The sequence below is a fragment of the Vulpes lagopus genome, chromosome 9 (genome assembly GCF_018345385.1).
Source record: "Vulpes lagopus strain Blue_001 chromosome 9, ASM1834538v1, whole genome shotgun sequence".
NCBI classification, from domain to species: domain Eukaryota; kingdom Metazoa; phylum Chordata; class Mammalia; order Carnivora; family Canidae; genus Vulpes; species Vulpes lagopus.
The window spans coordinates 71,933,203-71,959,730 of NC_054832.1; the positions used below are offsets into that span (position 1 = coordinate 71,933,203).

Here is a 26,528-nt window from a genome sequence, read left to right on the forward strand (position 1 = left end):
GGTGGTTGGGGCTATCAGATAGATCTCGAAGCTCAAATTCCCTTCTGTCCAAACTGCTTCCTTCTCGTCCTTTCCACAGCTGTCCTTTCCAATGCTGTTCCCTAGTATACACTCGAACACTAACCATCTGTCTCTGAGGCTGCTTCCTGAGAAGCCCAAACTTTAACAATTAGATTGTCCAAGTTCCTCCAGCCAACAAGGGCAGAGCTAGGATTTATGTTAGTCTTCCTGAACCCAGGCACATGCATTTCCCCTCTGTCCTAGCCACAGTGTCTACAGTGCAAACAATGATTGAGAGGCCACTGTGTCAAAACTATTCAGTTCACAATGTTTGCTTTGGCCATAGAAATCCAGTCTTTTCCTCATCTATCCCAGAGAGGGAAGCTTTTGAAATTTACAAAAAATAAACCTGTTCCTATCTTATTAGAAATATGTAAGACCCAACATTAGGGGCAGCCCCGGTGGCCCAGCAGTTTAGCGCTGCCTTCAGCCCAGGATGTGATCCTAGAGACCCGGGATCGAGTCCCACCTCAGGCTCCCTGCACAGAGCCTGCTTCCCTCTGCCTCTCTTTCTCTCTCTCTCTCTCTCTCTCTCTCTCTCTGTCATGAATAAATAAATAAAATCTTTAAAAAAAATCTTTTGAAAAGACCCAACATTAGAAAGTTAAGGGCATATTCAGTGATCATTCTCACTGACCACAAAGAGAAAAGAAATGAAGTTGTGCATTTTCATTATTGGTGCAAAATATATGTGTGCACGTCATGTGACACATACATCTCAATTCCTAATACAACTTGTATCAATCATTTCCCAGAAATTATTATCTTACTAATGCTGAAAGATTCTGACCCTAAAACTGGTGGGAGAAAGGGACTCTGAGTGGCTCAGTTGGTTAAATGTTGGACTCTTGGTTTCAACTCAGGTCATGATCTCCGAGTAGTGAGATAGAGCCCTGAGTTGGAAGTTTCAATGAAAACTCAGATTTCTAGGTTTTTTCTTTTTTAAATCTAGCAATACCAACCCTGCATTCAGTGTAGAGTCTGCTTGAGATTCTCTGCCTCTCTCTCTGCCCCCCAACCCCTGTTTGCATGCACACTTTCTCTCTCTAAAAAACCAAAACCAAAACCAAAAACAAAAACAAACAAACAAACAAAAAAAACCCTGAAAAACTAGTGGGGGAAAATGCAAAGGCAAATGAAAAAGTCAGAATTTCCCACACATGATCTTGATTCTTCTCCTATTGGTGAGGGATTTGTATTCAGCTTTTTAGAGTAACCAAATTCATAACCATCTGCCCACACCTTCTTCAACATTTAGGGGTTATTTAGAAATGATCTTTATGTACAAAGATTACAGAAAGCCCTTACAAAAATTTGACCCCATTGGATAAAAAATAAAATAAAATAATTTCAAAGACTCTTCTGGGTTTTTTCCAACAGACTGACAGACATTAAGAAGTTAATGGGTAGGCCGCCTTTAATGAATCCCATTTTTTCTTCCCCACTAGACCTGGAGGCCATGGAGAGCTGGCAGGAGAACAAAGGTGAATCAACACCACCGTGAGTAATAGAGTCCTACCTCCACGGTGGGGAGGCCAGCTGGCCAGACTGTATCCCAATTAGGAAAATGTTTTTCTTCCTTAGCCTAGATTAGACCTAACTGCCCCGAGAAATACTGCGTGTCCTTAGGTGTGTGTGTGTGTGTGTGTGTATGTGTGTGCTGTTTGATTTGATACTTAGCTCCTGGATGACCCTGACTGAAGAGGCACATCTTCAAAGGAGCCTGAGCTGCATTGCAAAAGCCTAATTGCAGCTTTGTACTGACTTGGATATGTGTCACTCAAGCCCCCTGGGAGTCATCATGCTGAATGAGCCCCTCCTCGCTCACCATCTGCACCACACTGACCCCTGGATGGTAACTGGTCAGAATAACCCAGACATCAGGAAATCCACGCTCGGGTCATTACCTCCCTTGGCTTGCCGAAGGAGGGTAGTAAAAGGGGAGCTGGAGCCTATGGAAGGGTAGGGTTTCCTTGAATGGGAGGTATCATGTTGAGTTCATGACAAGGGGATATAATGAGAACAGAATGGATGGGAAGCAAGGCCATTCCATGGCATGTTTAACTTTATTGTGTTTATTCTTTGCATTATGAAGACATGGATATGAATACATAGTTTATAAAGATAATAAAATCCTTCTAAAGCCTAAACTCTTTAGCTAGTTGCCTCTCTCCAGGATAATCAGGTGTCATGTAATCGTGAGCAGGGGGTGGTTTAACAATGTGGAGGGTCAAGGAAGCAAGAACAAAGACTGGGGCAGCCTCACATCCATCCAGGTTCAGCTATCCCCAGGGACTTAGCAGTCTTCTCGAGGTGGCTAATAACCAGGAGCTCTGGGGAGTGGGTCCTGCTGGGTAGGAAAGAAGTAGCCAGGAAACATCTCCATAGCAAGTATGACACTGTCTTTCTTTCACAAATATATTAAAAACAGGTGACCTTTAAGAGCGGGGGAGTCTGCTGCCTCTTCTAGAACCTTCTTTGGAGGGACTGGCTGTCTGGCACCCGACCCAACATACCCAACGTTGAACACCTGCTGGATTTTATTTAACGGCTGGCACAAGGGGTTTTGTGTCTTGTTTGTGTATTTAAATTTTTTAATTAGTTTCTGACATTTGAAAATTGAGAAGTTTCTATGAAAACTCAGATTTCTAGGTTTTTTTTCTTTTTTAAATCTAGCAATACCAAGCCCATGTTCTAGAATAACAACACCCCCGCCAGGAGTGAGTGGCCACTGCTGCATTTAGAGGGGAGGCTCACGCTCCGCAGTTTCACCAAGTGGTCCTGCCCTCGCTTAGAGTGGGCCTGGACCCTCTTACGTGTGTGCCCCCCAGATCCACGAGGAAGAAAGAAAGGCTCACTGGGCAAACTGTCTCACTTTCACAGTTGGTGTATTTACTTCTGTGAGTTAAGGGAAAGAACCTTGCAAAATAACTAATGGAAATGACATCTGGCTTACATAGATTTCAAACACTCTAAAAAAAAAAAACACACACACACATTTTCCACAACTTTGAGTTGCAAAATTGGCAAAAGCGGTGAGAAGTTGGGAAAGCAATTTTCGACACAGTGAGGTGGTGTCAGACTTCGTGGACTTTGAGGCAAATATCTTAGAGCGTCATCAGGCAAGTCACAAACATCCTATTTATGAACATGGAGGGAGAAAGCCAGGATTCCCAAGTATTTATTTTTCTACATATTGCTTTTCTGTTTGAGGCACGATATCAGCGAGTTATCACACACAACCCAGAGCAGACCCATTTCATGGCACCAGACATCTTTCTCAATACATTTGGACTGACTGTATGTAGTAACAAATCAAAACAAAATTGTATTGCTCGTGTCCCCACTAACTGCAGAATTTAAAATACCCGAATCCACCATACATTTTGGGGATAGGTCCATAAAAAGATTTAAGAAAAAGTATCTTCATGGAGCATCTCCTGAGCAATTTCTTCAAATGCTTTCGAAAAGGACATCTCTTGTGTCTGCTGGAGAGATGTCATGTGTTACCTGGCTAATATCTGAAATGCACTGCGTTGTAGTTTTCTTGGTCTTTACAATGAAATTATTTATAACTGCTTCCCAACTGTCTTACCAGTATGGGTCCTCTCAGGAGTCAGGCACAGAGAATATTCTAGAGAATAGCCTGCCCTAAATGAGTTATTCTGATTTGTGGAATTCTGTACAATAAAAATGAGCACAGATATGCTGATGTCACTTAGTTCCTAGCCTCTTTGGTGCTTTCCTTTGCGATTTCACTATCAGATCTAGGATCTCAGGAAGCAAATTCACAAAGCAGGAGCTGGTGGAAGAGGGGGATTAACTTGGCTCCATTTTCCCTAACCGTTATCATATAAATGCTGCTAGCCTAGAACATGATTTGAAGTAAAGGGCAGTCAGGCTGACCTCAAAAAGAAGTGCCTTGGAAGCATCGTGAGTGGCCACTGAGCAAAACTGCCCACCTACCATATCATCCTTCGTCCTCCTCCACACCCCAGGCTGAGCATCCTGCCCTTGTTTCCACTTCCATTTTCTACTGTTCCAGAAGAAGAAATGGGCATAGAAGAAATGGATTTGTTTTGTTTTGTTTTTTGGGTTTGGGTTTTTTTTTCTATATCCTTATGACCCCGTTTTTTGAAAGGATTGGAAAAATATAAAAATGCCCTTTAGCTTAAGGATTTTTGAGTTATATGCAAATGGAGTCATTTCAAGAGTGGAAGAGTCCTTGGTCATTTCTTAATATCAAAATTTATGCAGGTTTCTCTTCTGAATGTCTTCTAAAGAGGCAATCATACAAAGTCTCCCATTTTCCATACACAATAAATTCTTTGTTTCAGCCAACTCTTAATGGAGGGGCAACTAGTACAACACCATCTCCCTGGACAAAGAGCATTGAAATATTCTGTTTTGTTGCTTTATATATCTTTGTACGTTTCCTCATCAAATTCTATAGCAGTCACATTTTTCCACATCTCCCAATATTACATTTAAATGCTGATCATAAGCATATAATCTGCCTTGAAGCTCTCTGTTGTTTCTTATTTTCACATAAATTAGCTCAACCAGGCTGAGCCTTCTGAGATCCAGGAGCTGTTTTACCATCCTGGTAGTTTCTTGCTGTCCACATCGTCTACCATGTTTCCCACCCTGAGCCCTTTAGAACATCTGCAGTTTAATCCAGATCTGCCACTTATTTTGTGACTGCCTAGCTTATTTTCCTGATCTTTAGTTTTGCTCTCTGTGTAATGAGGATAAAAAATAGTAGCCCTGCAGGACTGTCATGAAAATTCATTTATTCATTCAACAAGTATCTACTGAGCTCTTACTGAGCTCTACTGTTCCAAACACTGGAAATACAGCATTTGGAGGACAGGGGGGACCAAAGTCTCTGTGCTTATGTTGCTAATATTCTAGGGAAGACACCACAAGTAGTATATTATTATATAATATAATAAATATAATATAATATATAATACTATATAAAGTAAGAGATCCTTCCTTCTTTCTTTCCTTCCTTCCTTTCTTCTTTCCTTCCTTTATCTTTTCATTCATTCATTCATTCATTCATTCAACACAATATTTGTGTTGGCAACTAAAGAAGGCACTGGATAAATTGATAATCAATTGAAACTCAATGGAGTCCTGAAGGAGTATCCAAAAGTAAGACCCACCATTTGCTTCGACATGGATGGAACTGGAGGGTATTATGCCGAGTGAATTAAGTCAATCAGAGAAGGGCAAACATTATATGGTTTCTTTCATACGAGGAATATAAAAAATACTGAAAGGGATTATAGGGGAAAGGAGAGAAGATGAGTGGGAAATATCAGAGAGGAAGACAGAACATGAGAGACTCCTAACTCTGGGAAACAAACAAGGGATAGTGAAAGAGGAGGTGGGCAGGGGATGGGGTGACTGGATGACAGGCACTGAGGGGGGCACTTGACGGGATGAACACTGGGTGTTATACTATATGTTGGCAAATCGAACTCCAATAAAAAAATATTTTAAAAAGATAATAAAAGTAAGACCAAGAATCTCTGCCATGAAGGAAAGGTGATTATAGGAAGGTGATAAGGCGAAGGGAAAAAAAATTAAAAAAAAAATTAAGGCTGTCTTAACATTTTTGCCCTGATATGGCCATGAAAGTTCTGAAAAACTTTAAGACTTGCTGACAGACCAATACTAATTCTATTGTTTTAAATATTTATACTATAAGACTATTTAGGCATTACAAATTTTATTACAGGGCAGCCGGGGTGGCTCAGCGGTTTAGCGCCGCCTTCAGCCCAGGGGGTGATCCTGGAGTCCCAGGATCGAGTCCCATGTCAGGCTCCCTGCATGGAGCCTGCTTCTCCCTCTGCCTGTGTTTCTGCCTCTCTCTCTGTCTCTGTGTCTCTCGTGAATAAATAAATAAAATCTTTAAAAAAAATTTTATTACAGGGGCACCTGGGTGGCTTAGTTGTTGAACGTCTGCCTCTGGCTCAAGGTGTGAACCCCGGGTGGGTCCTGGGATTGAGTCATGTATCTGGCTCCTCACAGGGAGCCTGCTTCTCCCTCTGCCTGTGTCTCTGCCTTTCTCTGTGTGTCTCTCATGAATAAATAAATAAAATATTTTTTAAAAGGTTTATTACACACTAGTGTCTTGGTCCTGATAGAGTAGCTTATCTCAGACTACCTCTTCTTTCAATGACAATTTTAAACTCTGGAGAAAACATAAAACTACAACAGCTTTAAGATAGTGGAAGACAACCAAACCTAGGCAGAAGCTAGAAGGGACACACATCTCTCCAACACCCCCACCCCCAACACATACACACAGTTCACCATAGCACACAGGCAAATACTCAAGCAGAAAGCAGCCATCACAGTAGACTGAAGAGTCAGGTCAGAATTCAAGGTTGTCAGAGCAGTAAGAAATGTGAGCAGGAAATCCCAGAGAAAAGGATGCAGCGGAGAGGACAGCCCTAACATCTGCACTTGAATTCCTCTTGAATTCTTTGCTATCTTTGAACTTCATGTATGAGCAGAGAATTGGAGGAGCCCAGCTGTGAGCAGCAGCTGCCTGATGTCACAGAGATGGAGTTGAGAGTTCAAGCCTCACCACGTTAGAAGGACTTAGTAACACTCAGACTTTTCAGTTAAACTCCAAAAAGGCCACATGCTAGGAGGAAGGGCAGGTTTACTATTTTATAGCTACAGTTCAAATACATGTTGGGAAACACCAGTGCTAATTTCAAGACTAAGGACCAACTCCTTACAACTCAGGGCCAAATTGGAATACATCCACCCTAACAGTGAAAAATGAGTCTCCACAGAGTCAAAGTGATATGCTGGTAACTTTAAAACTATTTTGAAATAGTTTTAGAAATATGGAAAAGTTGTAGAGATAGCAAACAGTTCCCATATACACTTTGTCCACCTTCTACTAATGCTAATATATTGCATACTCATAGTATAATGATCAAAACTAGATTAACATTGGTGCTATGCTATTACTAAACTTCAAACCAGGTGTTATTCAAATTTCATCCTTTTTTCCACTCATGTCCTTTTCGGTTCCAGGATCCAATCCAGAATCCCACGATACTTTAAATTGTCTTTTTATCTCCTCCAATCCCCAGTCTTTCCTTGTCTTTTCTGACCTTGACACTTTTCACAAATGTTGTTCTATCATTTTGGTACTCAGTTTAGGTTTATCCAATGTATTCTCACGATTTGATTGAGATTATGCATTTTATGCAAAAATGGTACAGAAGTGATTTTAGCCATTTTTATCGCATTATATCAGTGATATGTGATGTCAGTACATCTTATTTCTGAGGCTGTTAATCTTGATCACTGGATTAAGACAGCGTCTGCTGGGTTTCTCTACTCTAAAGTTACTTTTTTTCCCCTCCATTTATTTATTTAAAAGAGAGAGTGAGGGCAGCCTGGGTGGCTCAGTGGTTTAACGCTGCCTTTGGCCCAGGGTGTGATCCTAGAATCCTGGGACAAAGTCCCACATTGGGCTCCCTGCGTGGGGCCTGCTTCTCCCTCTGCCTGTGTCTCTGCCTCTCTCTCTTTGTGTCTTTCATAAATAAATAAAATCTTTTAAAAAATAATAATAATAAAAAGAGAGAGCAAGCATGGGGTGGGGCAGAGAGAGAGAGGGAGAGAGAGAATTTCAAGCAGACTCTATGCTGAGCATGGAGCCACATATGGGGCTCCATCTCATGACCCTGAGATCATGATCTGAGCCAAAATTAAGTCAAATGCTTAACTGACTGAGCCACCCAGGTGCCCCATACTATTTTTCTTTCTATAATTGATGAAACTTTGTGAGAAATACATTAAGACTATGCATACCGTTGCTCCTAAAATGCTAAATTTTATATCAATGGGTGGATCCTCCTTGTAGCAATTATCATTGTGGTATTTGACCCAAGTTAATTTTTATATTTCTTTCATACCTTCTACATATATTAATTAAAATTCTTCTGTAAGAAATAACTTTCTATTTTCTCCCATGAACCTATTTATTCAATTAATTATTTATATCAGCATGAACTCATGGAAGCTTGTTTTATTTTATAAGGTTTTTTAAAAAAGATTTTATTTATTTATTTGACAGAGAGAACTAGCACAAGCCTGGGGAGCTTCAGGGGGACAGGGAGAAGCAGACTCCCCACTAAATAGGGAGCCTGATGGAGAGCTCTATCCCAGGACCCCAGGATCATGCCTGGAGCCAAAGGCAAAGGCTTAACTGACTGAGAACCACCCAGGCACCCCTATTTTATGAGTTATAATCCAAAAGATCATTATTTTGTTACTCAAATTGTTCCAGTTTTGCCCACTGGAAACTCCTTCATATTGGCTCCCAGATCCTTTCAGCAAGCTTCGTCATTGCCGTTTTTTAATTGAGCATATTTTTACTTTCACTACTCCAAGGAACTATGGTTCTTTTTCCTGAAAAATATATGCCAATAATTTAATTGTTGGGATAGTGACTCACCAAGAGAAAAAAAATCTGACAGACAATCCAAATATTAAAATTACTTGGAGAAGATTTTAAAAGTAATCAAGATATAGGTAAGAAAATCTTTAGAAAGGAGAATTATAAAGGTGAAAAGATAAACAAATTTCAGGAGAAATATGGAAACTAAAAAAATTAGGGTAATCCTAGAACTGAAAAATATGATATCTAAAATCTAAAACAGATATGAACCATGAGCTTGATCACACCTTAATATATTTTGACAAATTTTTTGCCACACTTCCTCAGGTTTACATAAAACTTTAATGATACATTTCAATATTCTTTTGTATTTTTTTCTGATTCTATTCCTCTCCCTCCCCAATTATTCCTTAACATAATAAGTTTACATTATTACATACATAAACAGTATGTAGTATTTTTACACTTTTTTGAGAAATGTTTCTAAAATTTAGTTTTTTTACTCAATGTTACTTTTCATATTTATCTATATTGATAATAATTCATTAACTCTGGCATATTATTTCATTTCTTGAATGCATCCTAATTGAATCATCTAATCTCTTTTGAAATACATAGATGGCTTCCAGTTGTTGAGTATTCAAAATAGTCTTGTCATAAACATATTTGCATATATTTCCTTGAGCACATGTGAGAGATTTTTCCTATTATATATTTTTTTGAGCTGAATTTCTGATCTTAGTGTTTGGGCATATTAACCTAAGTCTCTATCATCAAATTTTGCTCCAGTGTGGTTGCACCTATTTACATGATCAAAACAGTATGGGATTTAAGTGCTCATTTCTCCACATACTTGCCAAAACTTGTCATTCTGATAGGTATAAATGTAACTGTACTTGATTGTTTTAATTTACATTTACTGGGTGGGTGATGAGATTGTCATATATTTACAACATATTCAGGTTTCCTGTTTGTAAATTGCCTATTCATCTCCCTTGTCCATTTTTATTGAGTGATTTGTCTGTGCATGATTACCATGTAAAGTTCTTTATAAATTCTGAATAATAATCTCTACCAGGTATAGCTTTTTAAAACATATCCTCCCAGTATATAGTTTACTTTAAAGTTGTTTATGGTATGATTTTTGAACAGAAGCTTTAATGATAAGTAGTGTTTTTTTATGTGCCTCGGTTAAGAAATTCTTCCTTTCTATGATGTTTCCTCTAAGATATTTTGGTCTTTAATATATCATAAATTTGTTTTTGTATCTGGAGTGTTAAAGAGATCTTTTTCCTATATGAATAAGCAATGATATCAGAACCATTTATCAAATATCTGCTCCTTTCTCCACTGCTTCACAATGCCTCCTCTGTTTTCATATACATATGAATCTGGACTATCACTGTTCTGGATGTCTCTTTGTCTATCCCACACCATCCTGATTCCTATAGCTTTGTGATTTGTCTTATCTGATATGGAGAACTCTCTCAAGTTGTTCTTTAAAATATCTTAACTACTCTTGGCTTTTTACTCTTCCATGTGAATTTTAAGGCCAACTTGTCAATTTCTACAAAAGAAATTCTACTGGGGTTCCTAGAATGAATTTGCATTGAATTTATAAGATTAATTTGGGGGAGACTGGCATCTTTGTGACATAGTCTTTTTAACCATGAACATGTTTTATTTCACTTATTTATTAAGATCTTTTTTTACATCTTTCTATAACACTTTAAAGTTTTCTCCATGTGGTTCTTACTGTCCTTTTATTGGATTTATTCCCAGATACCATATGTTTTTGTTGCTAATTGGGAATATCATTTATTGTTAGTACATTTTCTAATTAGTTATTACTGAGGTAATGTTATTGCTTTACACTGTGGCTGTGAAAATCTCTGAGTTTTCAGGGTTAGTTTTGACAGTGATGTGAAATATAATAAATGTGTGGGATAGTAAAGCATTATCAGGTCAGACACACATGCAGTGGCCTCATAATATAGAATCTTAAGAATTCCATCTCCAAGTATATATTGCCTACAGTTTGGAGATCTCTGGTTCACACCCTACCATTTTAGAATGATCGAAAAAAAAGCAATGATTTGTACAATTGGCACAATATCTGTACCATTGTTTCTGGTACAGAAACAGATCAGAGTGATCAGTTGGACTGCCAGTCCTCTTTCTCCGAGGCTTATGTTTACTTTGAATATAATTCAGGATGCATGCATCATCTGGCCTTTGTCGTAGGTCACTTCTTGACCTTTGGACCATGGTGAATGAAAATCCAGCCCTCTGCAGGTTTGGTGCTACCCCTGGTGGGTCTCAACCCAGTCTAGCGTGAGCTGGCACCAGCATGGTTTCTATGAAGAGTCTTCATGGGAAGAGATGAACTACTCAGCAAGGAAATAAGCTTACCAGTTCTTTCTTTTAGTTGGTATTTTCATGTGAAGGAAATGAAGAAGCACTTCACATACACTGAGTCACTTAATTTTCATAATATTTCGATGAGGTATCCTTGTCCTATTTTAGAGACAACAAAGCAAAATTTAGGAAATTAAATAACCCACCTCCCCAGAAAATGATAGGACCTTTGCTCTACTTAATTCCAACATCTGGTGACTCCCGGGTGGCTCAGTGATCAAGCATCTGTCTTCAGCCCAGGATGTGATCCTGGAATCCTGGTACCAAGTCCCACATCGGGCTCCCTGCATGGGGCCTGCTTCTCCCTCTACCTGTGTCTCTGCCTCTCTCTCTCTGTCTCTCTCCTGAATAAATAAATAAAATCTTAAAAAAAAAATAATTCCAACATCTGTGCCTTTCTCACTACCCCATTCATTGATGTTTACTTATTTTTACCAGTATTATATTTGTTTGTACCTATATGGTATTCTTTGTACACAAAAGCACATTATTATACTAATGAAAAGACATTTTAGAGGCTCAGCTAATCAGTTCCTTAGTTGGTCAGTGACTAAGATGGTTCGTGCCAAGATGAATGGGAGTGAGCCTCATGGTCCCACTGAAGGATGGTGGGGAGGGCACATCTGGCAGGGGACCACTAGAAATTGTCTCCTGTTAAGAAATGGATCTGGAAGGAAAATCTAATCACAAGATCAGAAAAACCAGTGACTATTATGCAGAGAGCATTGGCAAGTTGCTGAGGATCTTTTCTGAGCAGAACAAAAGGAAAAAGGGCTTATTATTTCAGCACTAAAAAAATTGTAAACAGACATAAGAAAATTATAAATAAAGATGATATTTTAAAAGTTAGGTACACGGGATCCCTGGGTGGCGCAGCGGTTTGGCGCCTGCCTTTGGCCTAGGGCGCGATCCTGGAGACCTGGGATCGAATCCCAGGTCGGGCTCCCGGTGCATGGAGCCTGCTTCTCCCTCTGCCTGTGTCTCTGCCTCTCTCTCTCTTTCTCTGTGTGACTATCATAAAATAAAAAAAATAAATAAAATAAAATAAAAGTTATGTACAGCAAAACAACATCAACTGAAAAAACAGAGAACAGAGGTTATGGCACCTACATGGGCTAATTAGATCACTTTTGTCCTCAATTCATGCATCTTTCCCCTCCAAAATCTGCTTTGTACCTCCAGTAACTGTAAAACAGAAGATGAAAATATAATGCCCAATAAATTTGAAGAACTCTTCCTTAATGGGTCTGGCCAAAATACATCTTGTGAAATCTGGAGACTCATAGTATAGGGACAATGTTGAATTTCATTTTTTTGTTATTTAAAATATTGAATATATCAGTTGCAAGGCATCTACAGTAACAAAGCAAAAAAACTAGAAGCTTACTTCTGAACATCCCTTTAGACTTGCAGTCCCGTGTATCTTTAAAGGCAAATTTTAAAAAAAATGTAAGAGAATAATATGCCTTTACTTGGGCTCCAAATCCTTTTCAGTTTATAGAAAGAGGCATGCTGCTTTCCTCAGCTCTTTGTGGGAAACCTGCATAGGGCTGTATATATAATTGAAGTCCTGGTATCCATTTATGCTTCCTCTCCAATCCGAGCAAAGAATTCAGAGACCAGCAATTCTACAGTAATTAATTTTAAAAAAGGGGGGGTGGGGAGGCAAACACACACACACACACAAACTTCGCGACAGTCGGATTCACTTTTGCAACCCCAGGAGAAGCTGACCTCACAGTACAGGTGCTTCACTGCCTTGTCAGTATATTTTACATTCCCAAAAGACCTCAGTCACACCTGGGAGTCACAAAGAGTCAGATTGCCTGCTCTGTTAAAATCCAGATCAATGGAAGAGAAAAAAAAAATCTAACCCCGAGTTTTGTTATGCTTGGTTTAAATAGCTGTTCATACTCTGCATTCAAGGTAGCAACAGTTACACAGCTATAAATAACTTTACCCCATCCTCAAGGGACAAGCAAATCTCTGCTACATCAGCATGATATAGCTCATATAAAACATAACTGAAAAGATAATACAATAAGAATAGCCACCATCTTCGAGTGTTTTCTATTTCCCACTTGCTGCTCTAAAGTTAAAAATTAATTTATCTCACTTCATCTTTATGAAAGTTATAATACTGATGCTAACACTTCATATAGTCATTTATTGGCCATGTGCAATTCTTAAGTTATTGCTCACGGTCAAATAGTCAGTAAATGGAAGAGCAGGCTTTGACCGCAGGCCTGTCTGGAGCCCACACCCTCCTTGCATGATGCTATCTGCCTCTACCTCCAGTTCAGTAGGGCAGATTGACAAACCTCCACCTTACAGAGGAGAGGACAGAAGCCTAGAGGGATTACCTGCTCAAGATTGCACAGTGGAGGTGCTGCGATTCGAGCTTGGCATGGACAGAGCCAGGGCCTGTGCCAGGGAAACATCCAGCGGGTGCTCAGTGCTCTATCTGGAGGTGGCCTTGGAGACCCGGCCAGAATCCACAGCTTGTCATGCAAATAGAAAGATCTGTTCTCTAATAATGTGTGGCATATGGTTAAAGACCAGTGCAATCTGGCAGGATTAAAAGCCTGGTGTGGAATATATGACCAGAGTCTCTCCCCTCTGTTCAGAGCAGATGGAATGGTGAAGGTGATGGTGGCTCATAGGAGAGGTTAGATTCACATGATGGGAAGAGGGCATCGTGGGGTCTGATGGGAGGGGCTGCTGGCTGCTGGCTTTTCCTATTTCCTCTACATGAACTCAATATGTTCCAGTGTGAGAGGTACATTGATTTGTTGAAGGATAATTCAGCTGCCATAGCAAAATGGAGGAAAATATCATTGTGGGCATGTACAAGCTGCTTGCGTTATGCCAGGTTTTTGAAGCCAAATCCAAGCTGTCCTAATGTATTGCCTTATTTCAGTTCAAGTAATATAATTAAAGGCTACGGTTGGCACATAGTTACTAATTACATGGTAACCACCATGCCTCCTCTGGGTTTTAATATTTATTCATAATTTTCTTCACCAGATCAAACTAACCATCTTGGACAGTCATGGGCTAATATTTTTGTTGTGATTGTCCTATAAGTAGACCTGTTACATTCCAGCTGGCCGACTGATCTTTGAAGACAGAACTGACTCAGTCTTGCTAATTTTTACACTTAATTAAATATTAGACGTTTGACTTTGGGATAAATATTGAGTAGCTAGATCTATCAAGGTTTTTAAAGCCTGACCAGCATTTTACATTCAAGAAGCAATAGAAGGATTGATGGAAATTTATATATTCATGATGTCCAAACCAGCGCATGAGTTAGGTGAAATTTTTCTAGAACCAATTGAATAAGATAGTGACAAGATAGAGATGACAATTGTTTAGAGACTTGTTTTAATGCCATTCTCCCTTTGCAAGATGCTGGGTTTCTGGAAAGCAAAGTTGTGCTTTACTTACTAATCTTTGTACACCAAGCACAGTACCTGGGGCATAGTGAGTGCTTCATAAATATTTATTGAATGAATTAATGAATGAGTGAATGAATTAGATGGGTAGGAAATATAGGTCACTGATGAGCTAGAAGGGTTGTCACAGGAGACACACTCAGACAACAAAAAGACTTTTTGTTGTCTAAAAAGTACGAATGGAAAGTATGTAAAGTTTACATTAGCTTACATATACATATATACATATACACACTTATTCATATGTAATAATGTATAACAAATCACAAATAGTACTAAGTGAGGTTTCTGTGTTAACTTGCATCTCATCAAAGAGATGGGGAGAACTTTTCACCAATAATGGCTCTTATCTATCTTCTGATTCCATCCAGACTATATCATAAGTCTGTTCTTGTTTAAGAGGACATGTCCTTCCACAATATATACAAATATTGAATCACTATGTTGTACATCTAAAACTAATATAATGTTACATGTCGATTATACCTCAAAAAATAAAATAAAAGACACTTCCATTTAGTTCTATTAATTGCAGAGACATCTCAAGTTATGTTTAAAAACTGACCAAGGTTTATCCTTGACTGTATTGATCACATTTTTTTTAAGATTTTACTTATTTATTTGAGAGAGAAAGACTGAGATAGCAACAGAGAACGAGTGGTGAGGAGAGGGAGAAGCAGGCTCCCCACTGAGCAGGGAGCCCAACACGGGGCTAGATCCCAGGACCCTGGGATCATGACCTGAGCTGAAAACAGATGTTTAACTGATTGAACCACCCAGGTGTCTCTGACTGCATTTTTATAGTTCTAGTTAATTCACTGCTTCATAGACATGTCACTACTCTTTCAAAGTATATTCTGCAAAATTACTACCACCTGTGTTCTTTCTTTTCCTTGCTCTCCATGACAACCTTCTCTGTTTTGATGGTGAGAAGGGATTAAATAGACTTCCTTGGATTTTAGCAGGAACAAAACAGCTCCCCAACAAAAATGCTTACTCCAGGGGATCCCTGGGTGGCGCGCAGCGGTTCGGCGCCTGCCTTTGGCCCAGGGCGCCATCCTGGAGATCCGGGATCGAATCCCACATCGGGCTCCTGGTGCATGGAGCCTGCTTCTCCCTCTGCCTATGTCTCTGCCTCTCTCTCTCTCTCTGTGACTCTCATAAATAAATAATTAAAAAAAATTTTTTTAAAATGCTTACTCCACTGCATAGAACCATTGCGATTATGAAACTTACTTTGCTTTTATTCAAATCTCCCACCTAGTATAACAGTCTATGTTTATAGTGTTACCTTTTTCCCATTCCCTAAGGATAGGTTACATATACACCCAACCAGAACTCTATCATTAAAATATTAATCATTTGCATAGTCCTTGGCCATTAAAATTATTTCTGACTAATTGCCTAATTTGTCTTTTATAAGGTCCAGCCTAGAAACCAAAGCTAAGGCTGTTTATGAGACCTGCCTCCGATTACATTGTCAGTAAGTGGCAGGGCTCATTGTACCCTAAGTCAAGATTGCTTTTTATCCTGCTAAAGTCATTGCAAAGTAGTTTTAAAAGATTTCCACCAGTTTAACACCAACATCTACCAGTGGCTGGGATTTCAACAAATACATGTCATCGGTACTGGGATTTCCCACTCCTTAGTCGCAAATGAGATGACCTTCTGCAATCAGCCTCATGGTGGTAGGAAGGGCTGGGAGACTGCAATCAGAAAGCACTTTCACTCCTTTTACAGAATGGTGCAGAGGAGGGACAAAGCATCATCATCCCAGAAGCCCTGCACACAGTCATTTCTGTTGCCCTCCTCCCCGCACCCTTTCAATCTTTGAAAATGTCTTTTTGCAAGAGAGTGATCCGCACATCATCACAGTCTCCAAATGATTCTGAAGACTGATGGTTTATTTGTGTATGCAGTCATTATTTGCTCATTTCCATTTCATTCCAGTCAGATCCCTATTATCTCAGGACTGCTCACCAAGTCTGTGGCTTCTCCGGCTCATTTGACCTGCCCCTTTGCTCTTCTGTTACAAGTATCCTCCCATTTCTAAGCCTGGGTCTTTGTTTGCCAACACGCCAGTGCAGGGAGAAAAGACATAAGGAAAGGGCTCAGTTTACTACTTGTTCACAATGGCAGTGTAGATAGATTTCCTGTTTCATTCCTTGTTTTTTCAGTTTAAGTTTTGCAGAGTGAAGAAGGCAGGATGTGGAGGGTTTGAAAACATGGATTATTTTGCTAGGTTCTGGTATTTTGAATTATTGATGTTCATTGTAATTAGATAAAAGGAAAAATCTAATCTCTTTAGGGGTCATTGAATCACTTTTCTGCTCTCTGTTTTGGGATATGGATTCCTTTAAGGTAAATTAGACTATTGATCTTAGTCACTATCTTAATATTGATATAGTTTTCTTTGTTGAAATTCATTAGTTACCACTTGCTGAAAACAGGCCCTGAGGTGAACTGATTGCCCTTAGCAATTTCATAGTTTATTACAAAGCTAAGAGTTAAAGCAAAACTCAAGGATGACCTGGCCAGGCACACAGCTCCAGCTCCGTCAGAGCTCTGGGCTCATGGGCTGGTTTTTGCCCCTACTGCTAGCAGGGAGGGGAGAGCTCAATGTGGTGAAGTCACTTCGCTGAAAAGCCTGAAGCAGATGAAGATGAAAGGTGTTGGTACCAGTGTTGTCTGTCCTGGGAAACCAGTGGTGTCTCACCTCTGGGGCTCTCCCTGAAGACCAGCCCACTTTGAATACTACACAGAGAAGCACCTTTGGTGAAACTAAAAATCGGTTACAGTTTCTTAATGGTTTTACATGCTGAAATTATGAAGAAGTTTTACAAACTTGAAAAATTTCAGCAGTTTTACATGCTGAAATTATGAAGAAGTTTTACAAACATTGAATAAATGTCTGCAAACGTAGTCCCTGGCTATATCTTTTAGAAGCTTGATTTGGGGAAGAAGGTGGGATGGTGCTGCTAGGAGAAATTGTTGTGTGTCTTTAATACAGAGACCATTCACACTGGGAGCGTTACATAAATAGCAAATTGTTGTAACAATCAGAAATACTTCCTTCAAGTTGATGCATTAATTTAATCCAGCAAAACAACAAAAGTATATTTTTAAGTCCAGTTTATAGTGTTGTCAGCATTACACCTCATAAACTTTTATCATTTTATAGATGAGTTACTATTGCAACCTGGTTATATGCTAGGTAAAACTTAACTAAGCACGTTAAATGAAATTTTAAAATGTTATAAAGAATAAAGTGGCTTCCATATGAAATATCTCTTTTGGTGTCACCGACCCATGTTATTTTTTTATTGAAAAAAAAAATTGAATAAGCACTGCATGTACTTGGGTACTATAGAAACCGTTTGCTAGTAATCAAGGTTTTTTTTCTACTTTATTTTCTAAGCCAAGTGTTATACAACATCCCACATAATAGAATTGTTCCAGAGGGATGGCGAAATAAAGAGTATTTATAAAACAATAGTATTAGCAGTGATATAAACAAAAATTCATTTAATGTGAGAAGTATAAATCAGTAAACCTTTTTTGCTCTACCAAGATGAAGAATCTTAAAAATGTTCCTGACTTTTGATCCTATATTCCACTTCTAGAAATACTTTAGCAAACCGAAGATGCATCAAGAGACCAAGATGACTCAGAGAGCATTAGTTATAAAAGCCTAAAGCAACAGTAAAATAATCTAAATATCAAAAAGAGAAAAGCCTGTTGTGATCGAAGGAATTATAGAGTGGAATATTGAACAATAACATTAATGTGATGTTTTTGAAAAGCTGCTGGTGTTGTATAAACCCACCCATAAGACAGACTTGAATGAATAAAAAAGAAAAAATTCTGTGAAAAGTATGATTAAAATCAATCTATATTAAATATATGCATATATGTAATAGCTTGAAAAGGTACCAAAGGAAAATACACCAAAAGAAAATACACCAACATACTGAAAAGTAGTTATTGATTATTTTTATTTTCTGTTTTGTATTGTTTCTGAATTTTCAAAAATGTTGAAACTTGAATGCCTTTGTGACAGTTAATGTTATGCATCAACTTAACTGAGCTAAGCAATGCTTGGAAAGCTACTAAAACATTATTTCTGGTGGTATCTGTGTGACTGTTCTGAATGAGAGTAGCAACTGAATTAATAGACTGAGTGAAGAAGACCACCCTTACCAATGTGCGTAGGCATCATCAAATTTGTGGAGGGCCCGAATAGAACAAAAAGGTGGAGGAAGGGGGAATTTGAGCTAGGACATCTATCTTCTCCTGCCCTCAGACATTGGCACTCCTAGTTCATGAGGCTTAGGATTTGCACTAAGAGTTACATCATTAAACCCCCCCCCCAACCCCCAGCACACACACTCTTCTCAGACCTTTAGATTAGGATTGAATTATACTGTCACCTTTCTTGGTTCTCTAGCTTGCAGGCAGCAGATCATGGGGCCTCTTAGCCTCCATAATCATGTAAATCAATTCCTATAATAAATCTCTAGATAGATAAATAAAAAGATAGATATATAGAGACTGTATATATAAATATATACATATAGTCTATATATACAGACTATATATAAACTATAGTCTATATTATATATATATTATACATATATACATATATAATATTATACAATTTGTATTTAATCTGTATATAGTCCATCTATCCTATTGGTTTTGTTTCTTTGGAGAACTCTAATACAATATTATATTTATAGTGAGACAGTATCATATATAAATAAAAATATTTATTTTAGTCAGGGAACACTTCATTACTCATCCTATGAGGCTGTTATTACCAAAATCAAAGGCATCAGGAGAAAAATATAGACCAATATCCTTTATGAATACAGATGTAAAAATTCTCAACAAAATACTAGCAAATGAAACACAGCAGCATATAAAAACATTGTACACTGTAATCAAGTAAAATTTATCCCAGAAGAGTAAGATTGATTCAATGTATGAAAATCAGTGTAATATATCACATTAATAATATAAAAGAAAAAACCCACACAATCATTTTTGCAGATGCAGAAAAAGCATTTGACAAAAATACAACACATTTTCACAATAAAAACAATCAGAAGGGATCCCTGGGTGGCGCAGCGGTTTGGCGCCTGCCTTTGGCCCAGGGCGCGATCCTGGAGACCCGGGATCAAATCCCACGTCGGGCTCCCAGTGCATGGAGCCTGCTTCTCCCTCTGCCTGTGTCTCTGCCTCTCTCTCTCTCTCTGTGACTATCATAAAAAAAAAAAAAAAAAAAAAAAAAAAAAAAAAAAAAAATTAAAAAAAAAAACAATCAGAAAATTAGAAATAAAAGGGAATTTCCTCAACATAAAAAAGAGCATGTATGGAAAGCCCATAACTAACATCATATTGATTGTGAAAGAAAGTTTCTTTTCTCCTAAGACCAAGAACAAGACAAAAATATCCACACTTGCCAATTCTATTCAACCTTGTAGTGGAGGTTCCAGACATAGTAACTAGGCAAGAAAAATAAATAAAAGACATGAAGATTGCAAAGGAAAAAGTAAACTATTTGTAGATGACATGATATTCTATGTGGAATATTCTCAAGAATTCACATATAGATACACAAACACACACACAAAAACACAATTTAGAGATATTAGTAAGTTCAGTAAGGTTGCAAAATATGTCAATATACAAAAATCAGTTGTATTATTGTACAGAGCCATCTGAAAATGAAATTAAGAAAGCAATTCCATTTACAATAGCATCAAAAAGAATAAAATACATAAGAATAAATATAACCAAAGAATTGCACAGCTTGTACATTGAAAACTACAGTGCTGATGAAAGAAATGAAAGACCTAAGTGAATGGAAAGACATCCTCTGTTTATGGACTGGAAGACTTAATATTGTTAAGACGGCAATACTCCCAAATATGAGCTACAAATTAATTGCAATCTCTAAAAAGATTTCAAGAAATGGAAAATCTGACCCTAAAATTCATATGGAATTGCAAGAGATCCAGAACAGCAAAAACAGTCTTGAAAAATAAAAAGGAAAATTGGAAGACTCTGACTTCCCTAATTTCAAAACTAACTACAAAGCTGCACCAGTCAATAAAGTATAATACTGGCTTAAGGATAGACATGGAATTAAGAGTCCAGAAATAAAACCATACATTTATACCAATTAATTTTCAACAAGGATGTCAAGACCATTCAATAGGAAAATAAATCTTTCAGTTGCAGGATTAACTGGATATCCACATCCAAAGAAATGAATTTGGACCCTACTTCACACCATATAATGAAATTAAGTCAAAATACATCAAAGCTAAATGTTTGAAATATTAGAGCTTAACTTATAAAAATCCTTAGAAACATAGAATTAAATCTTCATGACCTTCATGATTAAGTAACAGTTTGTTAAATATGACACTCAAAGTGTAAGCAACTAAAAATATAGATTAATAAGACTTCATTGAAATTTAAAACTTTTGCATGTAAAAGGACACTATCATGAAAGTAAAGAGACAGTCCACAAAATTAGAGAAAGTATTTACAATCATTTATCTGATAAGGAACTGGTATCAAGACTACATAAAGAATACATACAATTCAATGATAGACAAATAACCAAAATTTTAAATAAGCATTACAAATAAGATATACAAAAGGTCAGTAAGCACATGAAAAATGCTCAACATCATTAGTCACTAGGCAAATGTAAATAAAAGCACATGGGACGCCTGGGTGGCTCATCAGTTGAGCATCTGCCTTTGGCTCAGGGCATGATCCCTGGATTCCAGGATCAAGTCCCACATTGGGCTTCCTGCATGGATGGAGCCTGCTTCTCCCTCTGCCTATGTCTTTGCCTCTCTCTTTGTGTCTCTCATGAATAAATAAATAAAATCTTTAAAAAAATAATAAATAAATCAAAAGCACAATAAGATACCACTTTGTATCCACTACAATAGCTATAATTTTTTCAAAATTCAGATCAAAATATAAAAATTATTTGTAAAAAAAATAAATAAATAAAAAATAAAAATTATTTGTGAAAATATGAAACTATTGTTTCATACTGTGAAAACATGAAACTTCATACACTGCTGGTGGAAATGCAAAAGTGATGTAGAAACTGGAAACACTGTGACAGTTCCTCAAAATATTAATATATTAACATCAATATATAGAGTTACCATATTGTCCAGCAATTCTACTCTTGGTATTATACCCTCAAGAATTAAAAACATATGTTCATTTAAAAAGTTTGTACATAGTGATACCTGGGTGGCTCAGTGGTTGAGCATCTGCCTTTGGCTCAGGGTGTGATCCCAGGGTCCTGGGATCAAGTCCCGCATTGGGCTCCCCACAGGGAGTCTGCTTCACCCTCTGCCTATGTGTCTGTCTCTCATGAATAAATAAAATCATTTCTTAAATTATTAAAAAATTTAAAATAAATAAAAATTAAAAGCCTGCATATGAATGTTCATAGCAACATTATTTGTTATAGCCAAAAATAGAAGCAACCTAAATGTCCAGCAACTGATGGATAATTAATTGTGGCATAAACATACAATGGAATATTATTCAGCCATAAAAAGGAATGGAATATTGACATATACTACAATGTGGATAAGCCTTGAAAACATTGTGCTAAGAGAAAAAAGTCAGTTACAAAAGACCATTTATTGGATGATTTCATTTATATGAAATGTTTCAAATAGGCAAATTTTTTTTAAAGATTTTATTTATTCATTCATGTAAAACAGAGAGAGAGAGAGAGAGAGAGAGAGAGGCAGACACAGCAGAGGGAGAAGCAGGCTCCATGCAGGGAGCCCGACGTGGGACTCGATCCCTGGACTCCAGAATCACGCCCGGGCTAAAGGCAGGCCCCAAACCGCTGAGCCACCCAGGGATCCCCTAGGCAAATTCTTTAGAGACAGGAAGTAGATTATTGGTCCCCAGGGCCTGCAACAAGAGATGAAAAGAGAATGACTGCTAATGCGTATAGGGTTACTTTTGAGGGTGATAAAAATGTTCTGAATTAGCGGTGATGGTTGTATAAATTTGTGAAAATGAAAAAGCCACTAAGATTTACACATGAAAATAGTGAATTTTAGGATACCTGGGTGACTCTGTTAGTTGAGTGTCTGACTCTTGATTTCAGATCAGGTCATGATCTCTGGGTTGTGAGACGGAGCCCCATGTAGGGCTCTATGGTGGGCAGGGAGTCTACTTGAGATTCTCTCTCCCCCTCTACCCTCCCCTTACCCTCACATTCTCTCTCTAAAAAACAAAAAGGGGAATTTTATGATATGTGAATTATATCTCAATTTTTTTTAAAGATTTTATTATTTATTCATGAGAGACACAGAGAGGGAGAGAGGCAGAGACACAGGCAGAGGGAGAAGCAGGGTCCATGCACCAGGAGCCCGATGCAGGACTTGAGCCCGGGACCCCAGGATCACTCCCTAGGCTGAAGGTGGCGCCAAACCACTGAACCACCCAGGGATTGCCTTATATCTCAATTTTTAAAAGTATTTTTTAAAAAGAGTTCATTTGCTAATGGTGACAGCAGAAACAGTCAACTCCTCTACATTGTTCTTCCCCTAGATGGGCCAGAAGTCTTATTGGGCTAAATGAGAGAGCAGTGATAAGAAAAATCACAATTTGGAAAAGAGTAAAGACACTGATTGATTACCCCTTCTTTAAATGCAGACTTCCTTCCATATTACAACAGGACCAAGTTACAGAGAGGGAGAAGACTCCATTTTAAAACAAGATTAAAATTTGACTATTACATGGGCTACATATTGAATTGCCTAATTAAAACTGTCTTTTATGACTTGAAGTGAGATTTTTATTACTTAAAGGATACAACAGAAGTTATGAGGTCTACTGGACTTCCCCTGTAGGGACATAGGGAGAGCCACAGAGTATCTGAAAGTACAGCAGGATGCAGAGCTAAAGCTGTGTTCTAATTTCATTTGTTTCCATGTACAACTGGATAAAGGAAGATGCTGATGGTTGGGGGGATATATAAAAACCCTCATATAAAGCTAGAGAGAAATATAATAATATTTAATAAAACAAAATCACATCCCCATGATCCAGCAGCTTCACTTCTGTGAATGTCTCACAGGAACTTCTCCATAAAGGCATGGACACTGCAACTAAAGATCCCCTGAGAGGCTTCCAGCAATTCATTACTACATTCAGCAAGTAATGTGACATGTTGTTTTTTTACGTATCACCATGTTAACTGCTAATGGAAAGTTGAGAACAAGATTGAAAGGCAGACGTTGAAACCTCTCTCCCTGGTGTGTCCATGAAGGTCATGGATGATGGGCCTGGATTAAGATTCGGAATCCTTCTCAACGCCCTGCTTCTCCAGGCAGCCATTAACAAATGAACAGCCTTGTAGGGCAAGATGGCATCTTTTTAATTTTTTTTTTTTTTTGCAATTTCTGTTTTATAGTTAAGGAGACAGAACGTACATATATTAATATTAAATGTACGATCCGGTAGTACAGAGTAGCATTGCTTCTGGGAAGAAGGGCAAGTGTAGCCAAGGCCATAGCAGGGGAGGAAATTATGTAGGAAAGGATAGCTCAGCTTTTGGTGGGTTTGGAGACAAAGGCATAGAGAACAGAAAGAGTGTAGAGCGTAAATGAATGGAACTACAATATAGGTGCATAGCAATGAAGTTGCCTACGAGGATAAGAAGACTATCTACTAAAGGTGGGAATGAACTGACTGAGGTTCTTTTCCCTCACCTTGGACCGTGACGTATGATAAACACACTAACCTGCTCCCCGACTTCCCTTTAAAGGAAGGATTTGCTGTCGCTCCTGCATTGTTGCCCTAGACTGGCCTGTGCCTGGGCTTGAAACAGGCAGGTACCCAACAGTCTGGCCATTCAGCCCACACACAGGACGGGCCAGACCACACTCTTCGAAGAACTCCCTCTCTTTTCCTCCTAGAACATCTTGTGCCCACATTCAGTCTCCACACCTTCATCTGGAGGACCTGACCTGCAGCCTTTGACAAGCACCTCTGTCCCATGTGACCCTTCTGTGCTGAATGCCAAACATACTAAGAAAGCAATAAGGAATCGTCCTCTGTTGCACATTTGAACCATGAAGTGAATAACGTCCTCCTTTCATTTTAATAACTGCTATACATTCTTATAATGTAAAGAGGGTATTTATACCTCTACCTTGTAATAATATATATTTTTATATATATATTACATAATATATATATAAGTATATATATATTTTAGGCCAAATGTTTGGATTGTTTTTAACTTAGAAAAAATTAAATAATTAACCAGACATCCTGCATTTCTATAGGGCTATTTTAACTAGAATAATAGGGCATTAAAGTTCATCTCTCATATCATTTTCCTTAAAGCTTCAGGAAGAAGAGATGGGAGAGGGCTAACCTTGAAATCTTATCGCACAGCAGCTGTGTTCTTACATTGTTCACAGACTCTGTTTAAACTACAGTTGGGCTGAGGCCACTACTACTGAGCAACCCCAGTGGTTCTCTGGAATCAGATGTTCTAATGCTGTCAGCATACGGGTTGTCCCCTGTGCACTGCTTCTGTCACAGCTCCCAGGCTGTCAGGAGATACTCCTGGAAGCAGCAAACATTTACAGCGAAAGGGTTACAGCAAAGGGTCACAGCCTGCAGTCATCACTCTTAGCCACAAGGGGTCAGCGTTCACACCTACTGTCCTAAAGATTCTGAGAAAAAAAGCAAACCTTCCACTTCATGTTGGATGTAATGAGCTTACTGCAAAATATTTGTCAAATAAAGATGTATGGAACTTGCAATATAAAATGCTTACTTCCCACGTTCCCTACAAATTGTTTTACACTTATTGAAAAATCATGAATTCTGAGAATATTAAAACTACAGGCAGCATAGAGATATAAAGTGCCCCAACTATTTTCAATTGACTGCATACTCTGTGCGGAGCACAATCTAACCAAATCACATAGAGGATCAGTGACCCTCCCCAAAACCATTTGAGCCAAGTGCGCTCCCTGAACCTGGCAACATTTCAGACCAGGTAACTGAGATAAAGTAACTCCCTCAACACGTATTTATTAAGCACCAAAGACCTGGGAATAAGTCAGGGATGAACCTATACTTAAGTCTGATGGCAAGGCTTGCTTTTGTCTTACATAATACCTTCAACTTCTTCTTTTACAGGTGAGGAAACAGTATCTAAGATGCTAAATGGATTGTTCAAAGGAACAGAGCTCCTTGTTTAGCTGGTTTCTTTTTTTTTTTTTAAGATTTTATTTATTTATTCATGAGACACAGGCAGAGGGAGAAGCAGGCTCCCCGCAGGGAGCCTGATATGGGACTCGATCCCTGGGCTCCAGGATCATGCCCTGGGCCAAGGCAGGAGCCAAACCGCTGAGCCACCCAGGGATCCTATTTAGCTGGTTTCTTTACTCCAGATTGGTACCAGATAGAGGTGACCATTACCTTTAGTGTCAGAAAGTCAGTTGTGGGGAGATGACCGCAAAAACAGAATCAGCCAGTGAAAAAGGGAGAGAGAAACATTCATGTATCATGGAATGTCTGATTTACATGAAGTCAATAAGAAAGCCATAATTCCTGAATAAATTATTTTGGGTTATTTTTTAATAGATTTTATTTATTTATTTGAGAGAGAGAGAGAACATAAGCTGGGGAGAGGCAGAGGGAAGAGGGAGAAGCAGACTCCTCACTGAGCAAAGAGCCCAATGTGGGGCTCAATCCCAGGACTGACCTGGGCTGAAGGCAGATGCTTAACCAACTGAGCCACCCAGATGCCCCATATTATTTTAGTTTAAACTCATTAAAATTTTCATCTAAATGCAATTCTCTCTGAGAAATGTAATAGTATTATTCCATCATCTTCTGGCACTTATTACTTCTTCATTCTATTGTATTTCTCTAACATTTCTTTTTTTTTTTTTAAGATTTTATTTATTTATTCATGAGAGATGCGGAGAGAGACAGAGACACAGGTAGAGGGAGAAGCCAGGCTCCATGCAGGGAGCCCGATGTGGGACTTGATCCCAGGTCTCCAGGATCACGCCCTGGGCTGAAGGTGGTTCCAAACCACCAAGCCACCAGGGCTGCCCTCT

The 26,528-nt window shown here is 38.5% G+C and overlaps 1 pseudogene; it reads right to left on the minus strand.

Annotated features, from left to right (window-relative positions):
• Positions 1-4,393: 4,393 nt before the first annotated feature.
• The window catches only part of LOC121498627, an 81,018-nt pseudogene continuing 58,883 nt past the window's right edge, over positions 4,394-26,528 (minus strand).